The following is a 25,400-nucleotide window of genomic DNA, read 5'->3' as shown; positions in this document are numbered from 1 at the left end:
TACACTTGTATAATTCCATATAGTTTCCACCTTGTAGGATGCCCTTCGACTGCCTCGCCACTGGACATTCAGGGCATCTTTGTCTTGGATGTGCTGGGACAGGAGGCATCGCAGGCCTGGTACCTAATGTGCAACATCCGTCTCAGCAGAGTTTTTGAAGATGGGGGGAGCTGTCACATGGGGTCACGTGACACTGCCTTCAACACTCAATCAAGCACCTGTCGAGGCCCAACATTTCCAAATATACGTATTAAATTAAGAAAACGAGTCCCACTCCCCAGGCATATCAGGTGACTGTGTGTGCCATGCCGCCTGCAAGCTAAACCTCGTCTACAGCTTTCTCGTAGGCGCGTCAACGATGTTTTTTGGGAAATTTTCAGCCTTTTCCAAACAGCAGTGCCAGCTCGTGTTTCTCGGGCCCACCCCGAAAATTTGCCTTTGCAATTAGCGCCGAGCCTTTGTGTACAGTGGGAGTTGGGAGCCGTTCAAGAACGTGAGGTTCTCTCAGCCCAGAATCCCAAAGTCTTGCGAAGCCATCATGTCCGCGCCTCCCTTTGAAACGGACCCGGAGACGTGTTTCGTCCCCGAAGAGTGCATTAGGTATCGTGTTGCCGATCGCAGAGGCATTTTCTTGGAAGGGATGTCTCGGGCCTTGCATAGCGTCTGCAGACGCGGTGCCTCTGCAGACACAAACGCGACAGAGGCCCCCGTCTTGTGGGGGGTGTGAAGGGCGGGGCCGGGACACCGTGTTCCTCTTGCCGCGGCGGACACAGCAGGCCTGGCCGCAAGTCCTGCCAGATAATTCTAAGTTACTCCAGGGCTCCGAACACAGACCGCCCCCCGTTCATTTTCATCGGGGAGGCTGGCAGGCCGGCATGTGCGTTTCCTCTCTCCTTTAAAGTTCAGCATCTTCTAACGTGAGCCGCCTGGCTTCCCTGCGTCATTTCCTCAGGGCACGTTTCTGAAAAATGCAAGCACGTACCTTTAGAAAACACAGTCTACTGTGGCCTCTCAGGACCCTTTCCTCGTAGTGCATTACAAGACCCACTGAGCTGTGCTGGAAAGATTGCACATAGCGTGAAAGGGGTAATAGGGGCTACAAATCGTTTTCAATCAATCAGATCATTTGTAAAGCGCGCTACTCACCCGTGGGGGTCTCAAGGCGCTGGGGGGGGGAGCTGCTACTGCTCTAATAGCCAGGTCTTGAGTAGTCTTCAGAAGGTCAGCAGGTCCTGCGTCTGCCGTAGGTGGATGGGGAGGGTGTTACAGGTCTTGACGGCGAGGTGGGAGAATGATCTGCCGCCGGAGGTCGCTCTTCGGATACGGGGGACGGTGGCGAGGGAGAGGTCGGCGGAGCGGAGCTGGCGGTTGGGGGTGTAGAAGGTGAGTCGTCTGTTGAGGTACGCTGGTCCGGTGTCGTGGAGTGCCTTGTGAGCGTGGGTGAGGAGCTTGAAGGTGATCCTCTTGTTGACGGGGAGCCAGTGCAGGTCTTTCAGGTAGGGTGTGATGTGGCTGCGGCGGGGGATGTCGAGGACCAGGTGTGCAGAGGCGTTCTGAATGCTTTGTAGTTGTTTCAGGAGTTTGGACGAGGCTCCTGCGTTGAGGGCGTTTCCGTAGTCCAATCTGCTGCTGACGAGGGCCTGGGTGACCGTTCTTCTTGTTTCGGTGGGGATCCACCTGTAGATCTTGCGGAGCATGCGAAGGGTGTTGAAGCAGGAGGACGGGACGGCGTTGACCTGCTTTGTCATGGAGAGAGTAGAGTCGAGGAGGAATCCCAGGTTGCGTGCCATTAATGATTTCTCAGCAAACGTTTCACCACATTAGTACAAGTTTCACATCCGAATATAACAATAAGCAACTAAAAGGATGCCAGTTAAGTTTTGCTAGGGTCTGCACTACCTGTTGCGCATTGTTAAGTAAGTTGCGATATCGTTGCACTACAAGAGTTGGCTAATTATGTGGCAAGTACAGTACATCTATAAATATGCAGAAAATTATTTTGTACAAGTTTCTGATGAAGTTTGTGAGTGTGTTTGGTGGTTTGCATGGTTGTGCAGTATGTATGGCTGTCTGATGCTGTGGTAAATGGGTGTCTGATGCGGTTGTGTGGTTGTCGTATGGTGGGTGTGTGGGGCATCTGAGGGTATGGTTTCGGGCAACAGATAGTGTGTATGAGATGTGTGATTCCCAGTGTATGTGTATCAGATTCTGTGTGTGTGGACATCTAGTGCTGGTTGTGTGGGCCACATCCCGCTGGCTGTATTAGTGGCTAATGGTGTATGTGGGCATGTAATTAGTGTGTGTAGATGTGTGTGTTGCTTGTGTGTAGGAGGTGTGTGATTCCCCGTGTGTGTGCATCAGATGCTGTATGTGTGTGGGCATCTAGTGGTGGGTTTGTGGGACACCTCCTGCTGGGTGTATTAGTGTCTAATAGTGTGTGTGGGCATGTCATTAGTGTGTGTAGATGTGTGTGTAGGAGGTGTGTCATTCCCCGTGTGTGTGCATCAGATGCTGTGTGTGTGGGCATCTAGTGGTGGGTGTGTGGGGCACCTCCTGCTGGGTGTATCAGTGTCTAATAGTGTGTGTGGGCATGTAATTAGTGTGTGTGGGTGTGTGGTGGCGTGTATTTTGCCTGCCCTTCAGCGCTTTCAATTGTTTCATTTTATTTTGTCCATTTTTAATATACATGGTGTGGTAAATAAAAATAAATATTACCGGACTGAATTTCATGCGGAATCTTAAATTAAAGTAAATAGCTCAAAATAACAAGAGGCAGAATCCGTGGTATAAGAGGTTTTCTAATGGGCTTTATTCCATTCAAAATGGCCGACTCGAGTCGCGGTCCTCAGGTTCCGTCACCACGAGGGTTCAGGAAGTGAAGTACAATAATTCATTAACAGACATGTATTTTTATAATAAGTGCATTACAATGAAACGAATGTAGAAGGCGTAACATTTGATAAGAAAAGTGACAAAACAGTGACATAATCGAAACTAGGCGTAATAGGGAATAAAAGAAACATGATTGGTTAGAATTATCAGACATAGGTGGATCTATAAGATAATACTTGGCATAGATGCGCGCGCGGCAGCATGACGTGTAATTGACGTGCAACTAGGGGGTGAAGGGGACTTGACATTTAGCTCTACATGTGGAGACGAGAAGTCTGGGGTCAAGTCAACCTAATCCCAAATCATATCTAACATCCTATGTTTAAAGAACTATGTTATCCACAAGGAAGAACTCTCGGACAGAATCTATTCTATACTGACTGTGTGCGTGTACAAGCGTCTAAGTGTCTATATGAGATGCGAGGGGCAGAAAACTTTCCATGGCAACAGGGCTATGAATCACTTGCAGGAGGACGGAAAGGCTGAGTCCTTTGCTTGTGAGCTAAAGGAAATGTTTACCTAAATCACTGGACAGGAATGCATCGGCTGAAGAGTAAAATAGATAATTCGAAGGTGAAATACAACTTCTTGGCAGACAGGCGAAAACTGGCCGAGGCAGTCACCGTTAGCTGCACAGGGAGTAGGACAAAGTTCATGGATACAGATGCGAGCTCAAGCTGAAGCTGTCAAAGACAGAGAGCAGGGAAAGGCTTTGAGGACAGAATCGGGCCTACTTGCCTGAACTGTAAAAATGAAGTAACTTAGCCATATAAAGTCGGTGGCTTTTCATACTTAGGAATCGAATATCCAGCCCATTGATGGCGGATCTGACAGAGAACATGTCGACGGTAGACACACATATGTTTGCGTCTTAGAAACTGGAACTGGAGGGAACATACATGTACTTGTAACATGCATATAGAACCGTTGGGGTCCAAGATAGGGGACATAACTGATCAGGAAAATCCACATTTCCACATTCCCTCCTTGTCCCCTTCTTGCCCTTCACGAGACATCAATCTTCATCATTCCATTGATTTGCTCATGGAGCATCATTTCTTCTTCCTTCTTCTTCCGGTATTTTGAACGAAAACCTTGATGTGGAATACACGATGTGGCACACAGACCACAAATCGCTGGTCCACATTGTAGGCATAAACAACAACTGAAAAGCATAAGAAGGCCAATACCTAGGAAGGATAGAACTCTCCATCCCCAGGCTGATATCACACTCCAAAACCACCCGGACCACGTCCAAGTGCCTGGATTCTCGTGTATCTGGCTTACAATCTTATGAAGGCGTGTTATAGCTTTATATACAGATGGCGAATTTTCTGGTATGAATATGCAGCAGCTGGATCCGATGACCCTGCAAGCTCCGCCCCTATCGGCCAGGATGACGTCAAGGACAAGACGATTCTGGAGAACAACAATTCTCATCACTGATTGTTCCTCTGTCAGATTGCCTAGGGCGGCTATAGTCTCGTTTACTACAGCTTCAAGAGTCTTGGTGAGTCTGCGTATCAGCTTACTATTTGATATTGTACCTATATAGGGAAAGATACCTTTATTGAAATCTACATACTTGTCCCATGCTGTTTCAGTATAATCGACAACTGGGAGATCTCTTTGCTCTCTATTGTGTACTAAATGAACATTTCGATAATAATCAGGGGGAGCTAGGAAAACAGGTGGCAAAAGGAATGCTATGTAACAGGTACCATCCCAATCTAGAGGCAGACGCATATATGCCATCTGACCACATATAAAGTAAGAATGGCGAGAAGCTCTAAATGAAGATTTACCTTGATCACTATATTCTACTGTAGTAACGCATTGGCTATGGCCCATGTGTATGGAACCAACTTTTCTTACACATAATTCACCCTTAACTGGAAATACTGACATAGTGGGCAGAATTAGTTCAACTTCGGATTTAACATTCAAAATCATAAGATTAGGCGTAAAATTACCTAATTTATACACTTCATTTTCTAAATCAGTTCCTGTTCTACTGGGGTGACCCTCCTTATTAGGGTGACAGACTTTGAATAAAACTAAATTCAGATTTCCCCATATCCAATGTTGTTGATAAACTGCTGTGTCTGGGTCTATGGAATTTAATAAACTAAACCATGCTCCACAGGAGCCATTGTGTGTGAACGGATGTGGAAAGAAAGGCAGAACTCCTTTGTTATTCTGATAGGGAGGGAGTCGGCCACACACCCAACAATTGGTGGCATTACTAGTCTGATGGGAATGATGTAACATACTAATGAATGTGTTATTACGCAGCGCAAGTCTATAGGACAACTCATGTGGCGGTAGGTCACTAAAAGAGTGTTCATCAGTTATATTGAAAACACGTTTAGAATCAGGATAATACATATGCAACAATATACTTGCAGTAACTATTAAAAACTCAAGAAAAACAAAATTAATAAAGTCACAATACAGTGGCTACGCAGTGATTTACAATACGCCTGTCGTTTCAACATTTCTCTGGTATTTTCTCTACTCAGGTCCAAGGGATACATGTCGGAGACAATTCAACCGCTTCACCTTGGAGAGGACTTAAACAATCAAATTGCTCGACTGTTTGGGCCTAAGCTTTAATTTATAGCACTGAGAGTCATTCTTTTCAACAAAAGGAAGTTTTGAATCAGTCTGTGAGGGAGTGCAGGGCACAGTGTCTATATCTGAAGGTAGTCCATGGAATTTTTTGACGTGACTTGAATGAATCCACCCTTTACGTCCCTCGATCTTCACGGCTGTTCTTGTGGTCAACAGGACCAACTTCGGTGCTTTCCACCTGGGCTCCAATTGACTTTTCCTGTCGAAATTTCTCACAAAGACAAGATTACCCGGAACAATGTCATGGGGTTTCGCCTCAGTGTTGTCGGGAAAGGCTGCAGCTACCTGTGAACGAGAAGATTGTAGTGCAGACATCAAGGAAGCCAAGTAATCTGTCAGCATGTTACAGTCAATGTCAGTTATTTTGCGTGGTATAGGCGTCCCCCACATATTCGGTGGTCTACCAAAGATCACCTCATACGGGGATAGCCCTGTTCTAGAGTGTGCTACCATTCTCATATAAAAGAGTGCAACTGGTAATGCTACTATCCAGTCGACACCTTTCTCTCTACATATTTTGGACAGTCTGATTTTCAGTGTCTGGTTATGTCTTTCTACGAGACCTGCTGCCTCGGGGTGTCGGACACAGTGGAATTTCCACTGATATCCCAACAAGAGTGAGACATGTTTCATTAATTCGGATGAGAAAGGCTGACCGTTATCTGAATATACAACACGTGGTAAACCGTACCGTGGGAAGAATTCTCGAACTAGCTGCTTGGCAGTAGTCGGGGCAGTGTAATCTGATACGGGATACGCCTCTGTCCAACGGGAGAGAGCGCAGACAACTACGAGGACATATTTGAATCCTCGACAACGTTCCATCTGAATATAATCCATCTGGAGGACTTCAAAAGGATGGTCAGGAGGCTGAAATCCACCCTGCTCTACGGGAACACTCTTTCCTGGATTAAACTGACAACATATCATACAGGTACGAACTTTTTGTTTAGCTGCTGCTCGTAAATGTTTGTTGAACCAAATGTGCTGAATGCTGTCTAGCATAGCCTTCTCTCCTAAATGTGCTGGACTGTGAACTGTAGCTATAATGGCTTGAACCATGGAATCAGGGAGAAACCATACAGATTTCTCCTTTGTCATCCACCCTTGATCTGTCTGGATCCCTCCTAGTTCAGTCCACTTCTTTATTTCTTCTGCTGTGGCATGTGTCTGTATGTCAATTACATCAAGTGCGGGATCCTTAATTGTCATACACTGTGTTGGTGTCTGAACTATTGGCTTTGTCATGTCTAATGTGCGATTCTGAGCAGTCTGTTTAGCTGTTCTGTCAGCTAAATCATTGCCTTGAGAAATGGTATCAGTAACCTTCGTGTGTGCTTTACATTTCATAATCGATATAGCAGTGGGTAGATGTATTGCGTCTAACAAAGCATGAATGAGGGGTCCGTGCTGAATGTGGGCACCATGGGACGTTAAATAACCTCTCTCTCGCCACAGCACGCCGAAGTCGTGTACAACTCCGAATGCATAACGTGAGTCAGTGTATACATTAACTTTCTTATTTGTGGCTTGAATACAGGCTTGCGTTAGAGCAATGAGTTCTGCTGCTTGGGCTGACAAAGTATCTATACAATTTGTTTCAATAACTTCAGTGTCTGTTGTGACTGCATACGCGGCCACTAAATCTCCTGTACTTGCTCTCATGCATGATCCGTCTACATACAACGTCAGGTCTGGATCTAACAATGGAACGTCTGTCAAGTCTTGTCTAGGTTTCGTCTTTATTTCAATGATTTCAACACAATCATGAGCTAGTGGGTCTGTTCCAATTACAGGTAATAGTGTAGCAGGATTCAATGTATTACACCGTCGGATCTCTATGTGTGGTTGAAACAATGTTAGTTCATAACCGGTAAGTCTTGCTATGGTCAAGTGTTGTGTTTGTGTTCGGTTCACAAGAACCTCTACTGCATGTGGTACTTGAACTGTCAATGGGTGTCCTAATACTATGGCATCGCTTTGTCTGATTGCTAAAGCTGTCGCTGCCACTGATTTCAGGCATGCAGGCAAAGCCTGAGCTACGGGATCTAATGTACTGGAAAAATAAGCACATGGCTTGCATGATCCTGCTTGATCCTGAGTGAGTACTGACAAGGCAGTACCTTCGCGTTCTGTAACAAAGAGTGTAAAATGTTTGCTATAACATGGCGTTGCTAAAACAGGTGCTTGACATAAAGCTTCCTTTAGGCTTTCAAAAGCTTGTGTATGTTCCTGAGTCCAAGGGAGAACAGTCGATGTGGCTGCCTCCTGTGTGGTTAACTGAATAAGTGGTTTTGCTAGAAATGCGTACTGAGGGATCCACTGCCTACAATATGAAGTGAGGCCTATGAAAGCTCGCACCTCCTTTTGTGTCTGGGGTATTGACATGTTAGCAATTAACTGAATGCGATCTGGTGTAAGCTGCCTTCCCTCCTTGGACAGCGAGTGACCAAGATAAATAACTCGCTGAACACAGAATTGCAGCTTAGAAGGGGACACCTTGTGCCCCTTGTCGGCTAGGAAATGTAAAACTGTCAGAGAAGCTTTTTCACATTCTGACTCGCTTCTTGCGGTGATCAGCAGATCATCGACATATTGAAGCAGTGCAGTATTGACTGGCATGTGGATACTGTCAAGTTCTCTTTTCAGTGCTTGGCTGTAGATGCTGGGGCTTTCTGTAAATCCTTGGGGAGCGCGTGAGAATTTAAAACTGCGCCCATTTAAACTGAATCCGAACAAGTATTGGCTTTCCGGATCTATTGGGACGCTGAAAAAGGCATTCTTGAGATCGATTACAGTAAAGAATGTTGCTTCGGAATCAATTGCTGTCAACAATGATGATATATCAGGGACCACAGGGAATTGTGGTACAATACACTTGTTTAGTTCACGCAAATCAATAACCAATCGGTATACTGGCGGAGCAGTAGGATCAGTTCGTTTAAGAATCGGAATTATCGGTGAATTACATACATTGGAGTCTGTTTCTACAACTACTCCCTGGGCAATTAGCTCATCAATGATTTTCAACAAAGCCACTACAGCATCATGCGGTAACTTGTATTGTCGCATTCGTGGTAGTACCACTCCTGCTTTCAATGTAACTCGATAGGGTGTAATGTTCATGCAGCCAACATCCGTAGGGCCTTGTGCCCATAGATGTACTGGTAAAGTCTGTAGTCGGGGATCCATGTCTCTAGACACATAGTGACCTTTAAAATCACGTAAAAACAACCTTACTCCTTCCGGAGAACAACATATTATGGCTCCTAGTGCTTTCAGAGTCTTAATTCCTAACAGATTTTCTGGGCATGATTTAGTAAGCAATAAATCTGTAGTTCGTGTCAAAGGTCCTAACGTAAGTGGTAGAGGCTGTGATACTTCATTAACAATAGGTTTTCCTGAAAAACCAAGGGAAACATTTTGAGAGCCTGAGAGGGGTGCCCCTGGAACTTCACTACGTTTTATGGTTGTTCGACTTGCCCCTGTATCGAGTAAGAATTTTCTATCTTGACCTAATAATTCACTATGTACATAAGGTCCTTCTTGATCTACAGGAATCTCGATAAGCGGTAAGTCGACTTCCCTCTCTAGGCTGGTTCATGCGTAGCGCTGATACTCAGGGTATTCATACTGTGCAGTCTGATACATTTGTCGTGTCGTTGTTTGTGTGGTAGTAGCAGGCAACGGTGGTGCAGCTGGCACAAACTGTATGGGTTGCTGTGAGGCTGGCATAGACTGTTGCTGAACTGGCATGGACTGTCCATGCTGCATAGCTCCTTGTTCATTCTGATCTTGTCTAACTAATCGTGGTCTCTCTTTTGCAATACCTGTAGCTATATTACGTTTCAGGACTTGACAATCATGTACATAATGGCCTAGTTGTTTACAGTAATTGCAGGTTCCTTTTACAGGAACTGCAGAATCACCAGAATGTGTCACACCCTTTTTGTGACCATCTGCTGGTACTGTCTGAGAAACTAGCATTTTCATTTTTGTATCCTTCATGCGTCTATGCTCGTGTTCTTGTTCATCCCTAATTCTATTGTGATGATACTGTAACATTTGTAGCATTTGCGACGGAGTGTTACTTTGCCAGGTACTCTCGAATTTCAATATTCTATTCTTCACTGGAGGCAATGCATTTTCCACCAATTTTGTCACAAATAAATGTGGATATGAGTCACTACTTGCTTTTATACCACTATTTATACCAAAACATTTTTCAAATCGAGCATAATAATCGCTTGTGTCTTCATCTTGCTTTTGTTTGCAGGCTGTGATTGCACCCCAATCTTCCTTTTTTGTAGTTAATAAACGTGGCAGTACCTGTACTAGTAAACCTGGTAACAGTTTAACTTTATCCCCGAGCCCTGAACCTGCAGCTCGGCTCCTTTCTTCCTCTGCTAATGCTGTCCAGTCTATCTTTTGGTCTCCCACTTCCCACTCTTTTTCTTTCAGTTTTTCATATATGCCAGCAGGCAAAAGCACCTTTAATATCGTCATAATATCAGGAAAGGTGTACTCTCCCATCAGTAACATGTCTTTAATTTCTCGGTGGAAACCCGCTGGGTCTTTGTCATGACTAGGTACTACTTTCTTCATTTCTAATAATTCCATTTTTGATATGGGTGTGTAAACAAATACACGGTGAAACTCATTGTCTTCGCCTTTTATTGGGTGCACTTCTCGTAAAGGATTTTGTCTATCCATATAGTACGGCGTTCTTTCTCTGTGGGGCAGCGAGAGAGAATCCGGACTTACAAAAAGGACGTACTGCTTACGTGACACTAATATCTCTTTAATTAGCTTATTACTAGAACCTCTCCATCTGTTTGTGAGTAGTTCCGTTAATATATCAGGTAAAGGACCAGGGTCAGCATGTTGGCTCTTATATAATATGAGAAGTTGCTGAATCATATAGATTCCAGCTAAGCGTTGTTCATCTGTACTGAGGTTGAGAAACGTGTGTGCTACGGTCTCATCACCGTATTTTTCAGGACTGTCAATCCAGTGAACGGCTGATCTGGCTAATTCTTGCTCATCCATAGAATCGAGGAGGTGGTAACCTCTTCGTTCTCGTAGTATCTTATCTGCGGCTTGAAACGAATGTTCAGGAGACTTCAGATTTATTACAGGCGTCGGATACGTTCTGCTATTATTTGGACATACGGAGTGTATGGGATCAGAAAAACATCTAGTATTTTCACAAGATCTTCCTCTGCCTACATAAGCTATGGTCTCTGACTGTCTTGCGGAATTCCCTGATTCGGACACTTCATCTTGCTCAAACTCGTCTGTTCCCAATCTCTCTTCATGAATACGCTCTATTTCTTTACGTATTTTTCGGCACATGGCTATTATACAATTTTGCTTATCGTGTCTCCCTTCTGATATATTCTGACTCCATCTTGTAAGAATAAGCATTGCATTCGGGTCTACCCCCGGACGATCTTGATTTCTGATTACACAGTTTATGAGGAAACGTAACAGTTCCCCCTGTATCTCTACTTTCTGGAATTCCATAGCTCTGTTAATACATCCTGGATCTCGTCCTGTTTGAACAAAATGATATATGTTATCTAGATGCGTAGTCATCCCTGGTAACCTTGCTAAATATTCTGCGGCTCGCCTGATACGTAATGATGCCAGGACCATTTCGTCCTCTTTACCAACCACTGGGTCATATCTACAATTTACAAGGAGTTCTTTAAGCGTACGTTCACTTACGAATTTAGGTGTACGTGAATGCGCTGACTCTTGAAAGACAAGTTTATTTATTCTAGGTGGTGTAAAAGTACTGCTAGCACCTCCCGTGGCCCTATCTGGGGCGTCGGGTGTGAATGGGTTTGTTGAACGTGACACAGCAACTATGGGTGTCGATACCTCTGTAGAGTCGACTGCGGAGACAGATGCGGAAACAGATGTGCTTGCCGGAGCTTGTATCGGGACTTGCTGTTGCACGGGGACAGATACCTGATCCTGACGTTGGACCCCTCCGCCAGACGGTCTATGTGGTGTGGCGTTAGCATACTCGGGAGCTGCATCGTCTAGATATGAGGAAAGAAAAACATCTTCTGCGGTTCTGGGATGCCCCTTTGGATGTACCTTAATTGGAAATAATGGGGGTGGCAAGTCTTTTGGTATCTCTGGAGCAGCCTTAGGTAGTCCTTCGGCTAGAAGGGGATACATACCATTCATAAGAGCATTTCTTTGTCTATTCACTTGTTCTGATTTCACTCGGATACCTTCCTCAATTAATAGATTTTCTTGAACTTTATTTGAACTTTCTTTACTCCTCTCTTCTTGTCTACGTGCTTTTTCTGTTCGTCTATGAGATTCTTTACGCCATAACTCAACAGCGTCTTTCTGTGACTGTCTGACCTTTCTTTTCCATAACTCTTCCTCCACTTTCATGATGCACTCTGCATCCCAGGTTCCCGCTATGGGCCACCTTTGACTTTCCGGTAATCCTTTGGTATAATCTACCCATAGATCAAGAAAAAATATGGCATCTAAGCCATGTTTATGGTACATGAAATGCCCTGGAGTGTCTCTAGGAGGAATAGGAACTGCTTCTTCAAGCACCCCTTTTCTGGTAGTAATCTGTCTTAACTTCGAGAAGAGCGGCATATTTACAACTGATCTGATACTTACTCTTGAACTTGCTTAATACGAGAAACACAATAATGAACAGTGAACAATGAACAGTCATTCATACCACAATATGCAAGACATTTCTGAATACTTTAAACTTTAAACATTAAACATTATAACAATGGTCGACAATGATGACAGTCTGCCTAACTAATCACCACGCTGAATTCTTGACAATAACTGAATACTTCGGAATACTTGATATACTGCTAAACAGTACATATACACTGCTAAACAGTGCAGACCGGATTTGTGTACCCAAATCCGTCTTGACCGGCACAACCTATGTGCGCGTCAACACGCCTCCCCGGCGATGGTACTCACCGAGTAGCTCCTTGAAACGGAAGGCCTCAGAGAATGGACAGGACTCGATAACTGCGGACATCGGACCCTCTGGACGTCGGGATTTCGGAAAACCTGGTGGGCCTCTGTATACCTCGGATCTTGCTCTCTCAGCTAGGCTCTGGTCGGGATACTTCGCACTTCTCACCGCCTCGTCTGGGTTGATCGCAGCCTCAGTCGCCCCCGCTTGACCGGAGGGAGCTTACAGGAAATCCTGCTGGTACGCGTTTTATGGTCCGTCCAGCTGTGGCAGGAGACCGGGCCTGCAACGCACCGCCGGCGCGTGAGATGAGAAAGTGTCCCTGTTCGGGCGCCATTATGTGGTAAATAAAAATAAATATTACCGGACTGAATTTCATGCGGAATCTTAAATTAAAGTAAATAGCTCAAAATAACAAGAGGCAGAATCCGTGGTATAAGAGGTTTTCTAATGGGCTTTATTCCATTCAAAATGGCCGACTCGAGTCGCGGTCCTCAGGTTCCGTCACCACGAGGGTTCAGGAAGTGAAGTACAATAATTCATTAACAGACATGTATTTTTATAATAAGTGCATTACAATGAAACGAATGTAGAAGGCGTAACATTTGATAAGAAAAGTGACAAAACAGTGACATAATCGAAACTAGGCGTAATAGGGAATAAAAGAAACATGATTGGTTAGAATTATCAGACATAGGTGGATCTATAAGATAATACTTGGCATAGATGCGCGCGCGGCAGCATGACGTGTAATTGACGTGCAACTAGGGGGTGAAGGGGACTTGACATTTAGCTCTACATGTGGAGACGAGAAGTCTGGGGTCAAGTCAACCTAATCCCAAATCATATCTAACATCCTATGTTTAAAGAACTATGTTATCCACAAGGAAGAACTCTCGGACAGAATCTATTCTATACTGACTGTGTGCGTGTACAAGCGTCTAAGTGTCTATATGAGATGCGAGGGGCAGAAAACTTTCCATGGCAACAGGGCTATGAATCACTTGCAGGAGGACGGAAAGGCTGAGTCCTTTGCTTGTGAGCTAAAGGAAATGTTTACCTAAATCACTGGACAGGAATGCATCGGCTGAAGAGTAAAATAGATAATTCGAAGGTGAAATACAACTTCTTGGCAGACAGGCGAAAACTGGCCGAGGCAGTCACCGTTAGCTGCACAGGGAGTAGGACAAAGTTCATGGATACAGATGCGAGCTCAAGCTGAAGCTGTCAAAGACAGAGAGCAGGGAAAGGCTTTGAGGACAGAATCGGGCCTACTTGCCTGAACTGTAAAAATGAAGTAACTTAGCCATATAAAGTCGGTGGCTTTTCATACTTAGGAATCGAATATCCAGCCCATTGATGGCGGATCTGACAGAGAACATGTCGACGGTAGACACACATATGTTTGCGTCTTAGAAACTGGAACTGGAGGGAACATACATGTACTTGTAACATGCATATAGAACCGTTGGGGTCCAAGATAGGGGACATAACTGATCAGGAAAATCCACATTTCCACAATGGAACAAAATATGGAGAATTTGTCTTCAACTTGGACAAAATGAAAGTATGTTTCACGACGTGACTATGGGGAACCTATAATTTTATATTCTCTCGGTACATATGGTTATTAGTTCCAAACAACACAGTTTGTATGATACCTTGGTAGTAAAGATGTGTGACCACAAATACTTGAAACAGGTCCACCTAATAATTATTTTTATTTGTGGCATTTTACTGCCAAATCAGAGAGCATCTTCTTGTAGCTCTTTTACTAATCATAATCAGAAAGTCTAGTATTTATAATTGATGCAATCATTATGTACCTGAAGCAGAAACATGAAAGTATAGGGCAGGGACAGGTGGTGATGTACCTGGTGTTACACACCCCTGGAATACCACATACCATAAATTGGACATTTCCAAGTGTGGCCAGAGCACACACATGCATAGAATAGGATCATGTCATTAGTTGGATCCTAATTTACTACAGATTAAAATGCAGTGGCCTTTCACATCCTGTTGTTAGTCCCCATTTTAGTTCTTCCTCATGCGCTTGTGGGACAGAAGGCAACCACCTTTTGATTCCAGATATAGGCAGCCGTCTACCCACATTTAGAAACGTGCTCGTCCTCATATTAAAAAATCCTTGTTAATTTGAGGTAATTTATAAACCTCCTCTGTCTGCTGTGAGCAATTGAGTCTACAACTGTGTGCTTTGGAACTGCACTGGGTATGTTACACAGTTTTTACAGACTATAAGGCTGTACAGGACATTTGAGGTCATTCATGGACAAAATTAGGATCCACTGGTCCTTTGATGAAAAACCTACACACGAGGTTGCTGTACTGGTAATTTGAGGCTAAACCTGCACACAGAGAAGCCTCACTGGATTGTTGAAGTTAAATATATTAATTATGAGCCACACAGTGCATTAAGGACTATACCAGAGCATCATACAATTATACTGTTGCATAAGTTGGTTGTGCCTGGGCATTTAAAGCCATGCCTGTACATTTGGGGCAGTACTTACACAAGTGGACCTATAAATAGGTATTTGGGGCAGTGCCTTCACACATACGTGTGTACTTGGGCTTATGTATCTGTATGTGGATAGGTGATAGTTGCATCCTAGCATGTTTTGGGGTCACCTATCACACTGTAGTAATAACCTAGGTAACGCATATATAGGTGAATAACTAAACTAGACTTTTCTTTAATCAGCTTTAAAAAAAATGTTATCCTGAACTTCTTGGATTCTTTTGTTACTTGAATCATGTCTTCTATTGTAATATCATCAGGGTCAAAGGTCATGTTAAGTATCTTCCCATTATGTTGTCGGGCTCGAAGATCAAATGATATCACTTCCTGTGTTGTCACTGGAGGGTTAAATGACGCAGGATGCCACTTCATTTAACACTGGCATGTTGGTGAATTGACGTCACAGTGTATTTAGATTTAAAAAAAATCTCTGTGGCCTCCTCACACATTGTAGGCTACGGACTGGCAGGGTTGAATTGGGGCAGAAGATAAGTCCGAGAACCAAAATAAAAGTGACAACCATTAGTGAATTAGATAGCTAAAAAAGTGCCCACATTTGCAAATCGTGGCAGTTTAAATGTGCAAAGAAATGGTATATGGGATTTTTGAAAGAAATGGGAGACTGCAAGCATTTGCGCTTGCTGCAGGCAATGTTTGTGGTAATATCCTGAAAATCAACAGAAAACAAGCATTGGCATAGCCAATAGGTCTCGCCTTTGGGACCTTATAAGTGTTTAGCCATGCAACAGTTGCATAACTAAATACTTATAAGGTCCCAAAAGCGAGACCTATTGGCTATGCCAAGCGGCCGCGAAAGTGAAAGTGATCGTGATCAAACATCAAAGCGGCCGTGCGGCCGCGAAAGTGAAAGTTATCACGGTCAAGCGCGGCGCGCGCCCGCGCACATGCACTGTAGCTCTAGGCTGGCCTGGTAGCACTTTTTGGAGCCCTCTCAATATGTCTCGCCAGACCACGGCATGCGCTGGGTCAGGCGAGACCTAAAAACGACCAACCAGACCATAAAACGGAACAACAAACTGCAAAAAAAAGAACCACCCACTAAATTGTCAGACCGGCCCTCCTAGCATTGCTCGATTGCCCTCTAGGCCAGTCTTACTAAGGAGTGGAGCAGCTCACAGATGCCCCGGCGCTCTGGTCTCTGTTGTGAACAAAGCACTGGGACAGCCATTCCTGGCTTGCAGCATTTTCCAGGTCACAGATGAGTGTGGCTGATGAGAGCTGCACAGCACTCTGTTTAAAACTGCGCTAAAACAAAAAACATTTGCTCCAACACTTGAATTTTTTTTAAATTTAAATTTCCCTTTGCTATTGGACAAGGTGGATACGCTGGTTTAGAAGGCGTAAATGTATAAACCCGACCTTAAGCAGGGCAGTGGTTTTGTTCAATATCCTACTGTCCTACCCCAGACCTTGGGCAAAGTAGGGTGGTGAGAGGGAGCATCCAAGGCCTGGAGTATAAGGTAAACCACTTCTCTACTTAGGTGCCGATTATGATCCTGTAAAAACCGGGTACGAACCGTCGGACGGAGCATATTCTCCGTCCGACGCGTACCCGGTCGTAACAATATACAAACATGGAATTACGATTCGCACGGAAACTCAATATCCGTACGAATCGTACAAAACCCCGACCGACGAAAATAAACATACAAATGCGATCCGGGAAAGCGTCGACGTGACGTCGGGACGCACGCAGCCTGCCATTCACGAACCAGGAATTACGATTCGCACCGACATCATCCCGCACGGACAATATTTTCCGGCTGCCAAAAACTGCCGGGAAATCAGTACGACGCGAACAAGGAGTACCTGTACGCGACGGACAGACATGGACCCAAACCTACGTGTCATCCCGGCCTTCATAGCAGTCGACCACCTCTACAGGTTCGGACGCAGACGCCGCAGAAGGTCAGAACAACTAAGGGAGGGGGGAAAGGGGGGGGGTAGGACCAGGGGCAGGCCACAAAACCCCCACCAAAGTCACACAGCACACATGCCCTGGACATACCTGACCCCCAGGCCCTGGTCACTACGAGGGGGTGGGGGCGTGTCCAGCAAAGCCAGCATCCGCCACAACGGAAGTGCCTGACGACGCGAACCGGCAACACAACAATACAGGTACGTCCCGTACCCACGCCTTAAGAGCGTGGGTACGAGTCGTACCACGCCCACACCTACGTCTCCCCAACAATGGCGGGATGGCTGTACCCACGTGGCAAAGGCCTGGGTACGGCCCGCACAAGCATTCCACAGCGTGGGTACAGATATGTACGGACCGTACCCCCACCCGCGTATGCATGGAGCGTACCCCCCACCCCAACCGTGTATGTACGACCCGTACCCTCACCCGCGTATGTATGGAGCGTACCCCCCCACCCCAACAGTGTAAGTATGACCCGTACCCTCACCCGCGGACGTATGGAGCGTACCCCCCACCCCAACAGTGTAAGTACGACCCGTACCCTCACCCGCGTATGCATGGAGCATACCCCCCACCCCAATAGTGTAAGTACGACCCGTACCCTCACCCGCGTACGTATGGAGCGTACCCCCCACCCCAACAGTGTAAGTATGACCCGTACCCTCACCCGCGTATGCATGGAGCGTACCCCCACCCCAACCGTGTATGTACGACCCGTACCCTCACCCGCGTACGTATGGAGCGTACCCCCACCCCAACAGTGTAAGTACGACCCGTACTCTCACCCGCGTATGCATGGAGCGTACCCCCACCCCAACTGTGTATGTACGACCCGTACCCCCACCCCAACCGTGTATGTACGACCCGTACCCTCACCCGCGTATGTATGGAGCGTACCCCCACCCCAACCGTGTATGTACGACCCGTACCCTCACCCGCGTATGTATGGAGCGTACCCCCACCCCAACCGTGTATGTACGACCCGTACCCTCACCCGCGGACGTATGGAGCGTACCCCCACCCCAACAGTGTAAATACGACCCGTACCCTCACCTGCGTACGTATGGAGCGTACCCCCACCCCAACAGTGTAAGTAAGACCCGTACCCTCACCCGCGTACGTATGGAGCGTACCCCCCACCCCAACAGTGTAAGTACGATCCGTACCCCCACCCGCGTATGCATGGAGCGTACCCCCACCCCAACCATGTATGTACGACATGTACCCCCACCTCGTATGCATGGAGCGTACCCCAACCCCAACAGTGTAAGTACGACCCGTACCCCACCCGCGTACGTATGGATCATACTCCCACCCCAACAGTGTAAGTACGACCCGTACCCCACCCGCGTACGTATGGAGCGTACTCCCACCCCAACAGTGTAAGTACGACCCGTACCCCCATGGAGCGAACCCACACACGTGTATGTTCTAAGCGTACATATTGTTAAATAGGAGGGGTGTGTGCAGAGTCCTCCCAGCAGTGCCCAGACACAGGAGGGGTGTGTGCAGAGTCCTCCCAGCAGTGCCCAGACACAGGAGGGGTGGGTGCCTAACACTCCCAGCAGTGCCCAGAGACAGGAGGGGTGTGTGCAGAGTCCTCCCAGCAGTGCCCAGACGCAGGAGGGGTGTGTGCCTATCACTCCCAGCAGTGCCCAGACGCAGGAGGGGTGTGTGCAGAGTCCTCCCAGCAGTGCCCAGTCATAAGAGGGGTGTGTGCAGAGTCCTCCCAGCAGTGCCCAGACACAGGAGGGGTGTGTGCCTATCACTCCCAGCAGTGCCCAGACGCAGGAGGGGTGTGTGCCTAACACTCCCAGCAGTGCCCAGACACAGGAGGGGTGGGTGCAGAGTCCTCCCAGCAGTGCCCAGACGCAGGAGGGGTGTGTGCCTATCACTCCCAGCAGTGCCCAGACACAGGAGGGGTGGGTGCAGAGTCCTCCCAGCAGTGCCCAGACGCAGGAGGGGTGGGTGCCTATCTCTCCCAGCAGTGCCCAGAGACAGGAGGGGTGTGTGCAGAGTCCTCCCAGCAGTGCCCAGACATAAGAGGGGTGTGTGCAGAGTCCTCCCAGCAGTGCCCAGACACAGGAGGGGTGGGTGCGTAACACTCCCAGCAGTGCCCAGACACAGGAGGGGTGTGTGCCTAACACTCCCAGCAGTGCCCAGACACAGGAGGGTTGGGTGCAGAGTCCTCCCAGCAGTGCCCAGACACAGGAGGGGTGGGTGCCTAACACTCCCAGCAGTGCCCAGACACAGGAGGGGTGTGTGCCTAACACTCACAGCAGTGCCCATGGAACGCAAAGGGTGGAGTAGCCACAGATACCATGCCCACAAATTTCAGTCAGGTGCACAAAGACCCTGCAGTACATGTACCACATGTGTGCGAGGCTGGGAGTATACGCATGCATAGCGCAGAAAAGAAAACATGTCCACATGAAGTCATGTCAATAGTCCACATACACAAGTACAATGACTACCAAGGATGCCATGAATGATGCAGGTGGAGAAATTGCTCAGCATGCATGTGCAAAGTTGAAGGAGTCCGTCACACACCCAGCTAATGTACACACAGCTCAGCGCTAAATATTGGGAACACCCTGCAGGGAAGATGTCAGGGTACACAGAGGAAGGAATACACCTTTGGACAATTTCACCATGCAGCAACTGCTTACATGAACAGAGAAACCTAGCTAACACCGTGTGATGGCACACAGATCCCAGGGTCCCCCCTATGACCAGCACACTACAAAATTTCCCACACACCCAACACATGAACACCACCCAAAACCATGTAGCAGCCCCACCAACAGCAATACCAGCAAAGCAGTAGTGTTCCAAGGGGAAAAAAATAAATTGCTTTATTCAGCATGAACCATAAAATCTTGTTTGTAGGAAGTTCAATATTTACAAAGCCCATAGGGCAGTCCAGAAGTTACAGCTGGATGGGGGACACAGTGGGATGCGTGTCCCCTAGCTTGCCTGCACAGTTAGATTCCGTCGTCTTCCACAGGGGTGAGGGCATCATGTGGGGGGGAAGAACCAGGCACCGCAGGGACAGGAGGGCGAAGGGTAGGCGTCGTGGGTGCAGGGATGGAGGACTCCACCACAGGGGGTGGGGCAGGGCCAAAGGCGGAGGCCAGGATCTCGCTGCACACCTTAGCAAGGTCCTCCAGGGAATCCCCTGCACCCGAAGGAACCACAGGCCCCAAGGAGGGGGGGGGGGTCAGAGGGATGGGTCGCAGCGCCACTGGGGGAGGGTGTAGACAGGGGGGGGGACTCAACCACCCTGACCGGGGACTCCCTTGACCGCTTGCGGGGTGGTGTCACTGTGGGGCTCAGGGACAGAGCGGCCATGAAGGAGTCTTTGTGTGATATGTGGCCAGGAGAGCTGAGGGGAGGGGATTTGGAGGGAGTTGATTTGGTGGAATGCGGACTCCCACTCTGGCTGCGTGTCTTACGTTTGCCCCCCGACCCAGTGGGTGTGCCTACTTCACCCTGTGTGTGCGTGCCAGGAGGTGTGCGGGTGACCTTCCCTGCTGGTGTGGTGCCTGTGTCCGTCGTGGTGGGTGCATGCTGACGTCTGGGTGTTTGTGGGACAGGCATGGGAGTGGGAGGTGTGGATGGGGCAGGGGTAGGGGGTTGGACGTAGCACTGCAGGAGACCCACTGCTGCAGTCAGTGTCGAGTCTATCGACCTCAGCAAGCTGCGTTGGTCAGCCTGCGATGAGCGAATGCCCTCCAAGTATGCCTCCATGTTGTTGAGGACCTGGCTGTGGCCATGGAGGACATTAAGGATCGCAGCCTGACCAATCTGCAACTGCCGCTGGATGTCCACAGACTCGGCATTGGCGGCAGCAGTGGAGACAGGGGCAGGGGGTGCGGTGCCTGGCAGGAAGGAGACATGTGGTGACCGGGCACGTTGGGAAGGGACACAAGCAAGTGGGAGGCGGCTGATGGCAATGGAGGGGGCGGGGTGCGATGTTGTGCCGCTGTCAGCTGGTGGTGCAGCCTCCGCCCACTCGGAGAGATCATCCTCGGACCCGTCGGCTTCATATTCGGTGGTGCCAGTGGACAGGTCCTCGGCCTCACTCTCCTCCGCCTCTGTACCACTCAATGTGCCAGCCACGATGTCAACGCTGGCACTGGTGCTCGGTCCCTCCGCTCCGTCTGTGCTCATGTCTCCCTCCGTGTCCCCCGACGATGCTGTGGGCAAGGTGAAGAGACAGCAATTAATCACACACCTGTATACATATGTCACATGAGTCCAATCTACATAGGTTACAGTGCATAGCCTGCAAAGAAAGATCAGTAACATCTACAAAACAAGGTACAGAAGTAGGGCATGCAACACACAGTTGGTTGACCCACCATGCCAATGAAAATCCATGGAGAGCATGACACAATAGCAAATGACATGAAATGGAGTTTGACATAGGAGCCAGGCCCTGGGGACAATCCAGCACTGCATCTGCACCACACAGCGTTGCCGACAATAGGGATGAGGAGGGACCAAATCCATGAGCTTGAGGCACATGCTGCATAGGTAATACTGAAAACATGCCCAACATGACTGGCTCACTGCACCTTGAGTGTATGTCCAGCCAAACATCACACACTGGCCAGAACTAGCAAGGAGACTTCAGGTTTTGACATGTAGGCTTGCCCCGCACCAACCACCCCCTACATGAGACAATTTGTTGAGACACAGGTGGCACTTACATCTCTTAGTCTGGGTGAAATACACAGGGGATGCATAAATGCAAGATTGGACGCCAAATACCCGAGGTGCGCCTGTCCAAATAATCATATACAAATGGCCAGCATCAGATGATTGTAACAAGACACACAGGCACTGGCCACTGTGACTATGAACAAGGAAAATCAGGTCAGGCTGTACAGTGGACACTTGTACTACATTTCACGTCAATATACATGGTGCCAGGGGACAATGGCACAGAGCACAACCTATGCTGTAGACACTGAGAGTGTCCACGTTTTGTGATGACACACATGACACCTAGGAAAATATGACCCAGGGGACAGTAGTGGCAACACAGCTCCATGGTCCTGAATGGGAATGACTGCAACACACGCCACCATCCCTGCACTATGCGTATCGCACACTCATGCACATCATGTCACAGGCCACAACATAGGACATGCGCACTGTAGGGCATGACACTTGTGAGACTAACTCCCATGTCTGGACTCTGCATCAGTGCCAACTGACATGGAACCCACATGTACTGAACTGGACAGGGCACAGGCAAGGTCCCAAAACCTGTTACACACCACCCCCACACATGATGCTACAGGCATAGTTCACGTGGAGAAAGTGCCAGCCTAGATAACCTTGTGAAGGAGTGACTACACACAGACCAGGGAACACATTGCAAGGAGGGGAAGGGAGGCAGGAGAGCACAGCTATACAGTGGGTAACTGGATCTGCACAGCACCTTTAAACCCTGGCAGTGTATCCATGCAACTGTGCACTTACAAATGCTGGTGAAACACAACAAGCACACATGTACCTACCCCCTTCCTGCTGCTGCATCTCCTGTAAGCGCCTCTCCAAGTCTGGAAAGACCACCGGCAGCACACGCTTGTGGATGTGGCTCAGTCGGCGGTGCCCGCGGTTCTTATGGCTCTCAGGTGAGTCCCCCAGCAGGACCCGTGCGATCCTCCGCGTCCAGCACCGGATATCCTGCCAGCGTTTCCTCACCTGGGACAGGCGCCGCTTCCGACCATCCGCACTCCTCACGGCGCTGAAGGCGGTCAGCCATATCTGCTCCTTGGCAGAGGCGCCTACCTGTGAGGATGAACAAGTGACACTACATCAATACACCTGGCACATGTCACAGAGACACATATTAGAACACATTTGCTGTTTACAACAAGGCATAGTATGCATCCAATGCATTGCACCTTTGTCATAGGGACATGATCCTCTGGGGAAGGGCAAAAGCAGTACGTGCCATTGAAAGGACACAGGTGGAATGAGGGCAACTACACAATCAATGATCCAGGCTCACACTGTGCATCACAAGCTACACCAGGCTAATGTGCAGCACCTCTAAGCAGTCACATGCCACAGGCCACTGACGCTACCGCAGCAGAGTACACAGACACACACAGGCACAGGACATTCACCTGCCATTGCCAAGTGCAGCGACAAACCTCACTCTGCACATGTGCCACTAGACGAGGGGCTCACAGGTGTGGGGCTGGCTCTGCACGTCAGACACACAGCACTGCTCCCTGCTCACATCACATGGCCAGGGTATATCCATCCCTCATGCAGCCCGGGTGCCACACTCCACATATGCACCCACCCACATGCCAGGGGACTTACACACACACCGATGTCCAGGGTACGAACACATCATGTGGACACTCTCAGCACAGGTACACAGAACTAACACACATCTGTGGGTACAGTCACCTGTCACACTGGGCTGACCACAGAATCACATGAGGACTGTAGAGGCAACATTCCCAGGAGGATAAGACAGGCAGAATGTGGCATGCACCATGCAGTGATTATCACAGTAAACACGATGCAAGTGAGGACGGCAGACATGCACCACAGCATGCTCTGGCTGGGAGACATCAGGCATTCCCCCCCCGGGACCCCCCCTACAGTACATAGCATGTGTGAGACACCTGGACACAATGCCAGAAGTCACAGTCACAAAAAAGGGACACAGTCTGTGCTAGTGGACTCTGCACTCACCTGATACCCTGATCGCCCATACAGCATGGGGTACTGTGGGAGGATCACATCCAGCAAAGCCATGTTCTCCACCAGGGTGAAGGGCTGTGACCTCTCCACAGACCTTGACATGGTTCCAGGGAATCAGTAGCAGCAGCTGGGTCGTGGAATCCAGAGATGTGCAGGCAAGTGCTCCCTCATGGGACCTGGCTGCCTTATATCTGCCTTGCTGGCCTGTTTCATGCACAGAAGTACAGAGTGATTGGTCACTCACATTTGCATCCTATGTTTCCTCCAATCCCTTCAAACCTAGCACAGTCAGTGGGTTCTTATTGTGTTTTTTTCTTCAGCATGATGTCAACCCCACAAACACATTGCAACAAAGTAGATTCATTCCAACTGACTTCTGCTGTGCACCTTCCAGAACAAATTCAAACTTTAAACTTGGTCTCCATGACAACCAGCATGCATGTAGGCCTTAATACTTGTCCCTCATGTGTCCCCTATGTAATTTTGAGCTTCACACACAGGTACGGTGCGTTCCGGGGCCCTAGGGCACCCCAAATGCATAGCAACGGCCCGTACAGGCGTGTGTACGGGCCGTACCACTATGAGTACGCATACGCAAGAACACCCATAGTGGTACGGACCGTACACCGCTGCGTACGTTCACTATCACTATGGGTGTCCTCGCGTATGCGTACTCGTAGTGGTACGGCCCGTACACACGCCTGTACGTTCACTATCACTATGGGTGTCCTCGCGTATGCGTACTCATAGTGGTACGGCCCGTACACACGCCTGAACGTTCACTATCACTATGGTTGTCCTCGCGTATGCGTACTCGTAGTGGTGCGGCCCGTACACACGCCTGTATGCTCACTATCACTATGGGTGATAGTGAGCGTACAGGCGTGTGTACGGGCCGTACCACTAGGAGTACGCATACGCGAGGACACCCATAGTGATAGTGAACGTACGCTTGCGTGTACGGTCCGTACCACTATGGGTGTTCTCGCGTATGCGTACTCATGGTGGTACGGAGCGTACACACGCCTGTACGCTCACTATCACTATGAGTACGCATACGCAAGTACACCGATAGTGATAGTGAACGTACACACGCGTGTACGGTCCGTACCACTATGGGTGTGCTCGCGTATGCGTACCCATAGTGATAGTGAGCGTACACACGCCTGCACGCTCACCATCACTATGGGTACACATACGGCAGCACTCCCATAGTGATACGGGAACGTACACAGGCCCTCTTAGCAAAAGTACGGTGGTTTTCACACATCACAGTGGTGACAGGCAGCACACAGGAAGGAATAGGGCTGACATACTTGTCCATGGATGGACATCAAGGCATTGTCTGGCCAGTACTACATGTGTGGGGCACAGGTGTGAAAGGCTGTGATGTGGCACATTACTCCTGAGTCGAGAAGGCACCAGATGTATGATGAGATGTGTACACATGTAATGTGTGACGGTGCAATGTGTGCCAGGCATGCCCTTGACTCCTTTGACATGTGTGCATGTCGTACTGCACACTTGGAATGAGCGTCACTGGCATGGCACGGACACCAACACACGGAAGTGTCCCCTGAGGCCCGGTACAGGGGTTACCACACCTGACATGTCACTACCCACGGTGCACGATGTGACTATGTCATGTATGTGTGGGGGATTCCCATTAGCTT

The sequence above is a fragment of the Triturus cristatus genome, chromosome 10 (assembly GCF_964204655.1).
Source record: "Triturus cristatus chromosome 10, aTriCri1.1, whole genome shotgun sequence".
Lineage (NCBI taxonomy): Eukaryota > Metazoa > Chordata > Amphibia > Caudata > Salamandridae > Triturus > Triturus cristatus.
The sequence above is the reverse complement of the archived record's forward strand: the minus strand, read 5'-3'. Positions refer to the sequence as shown.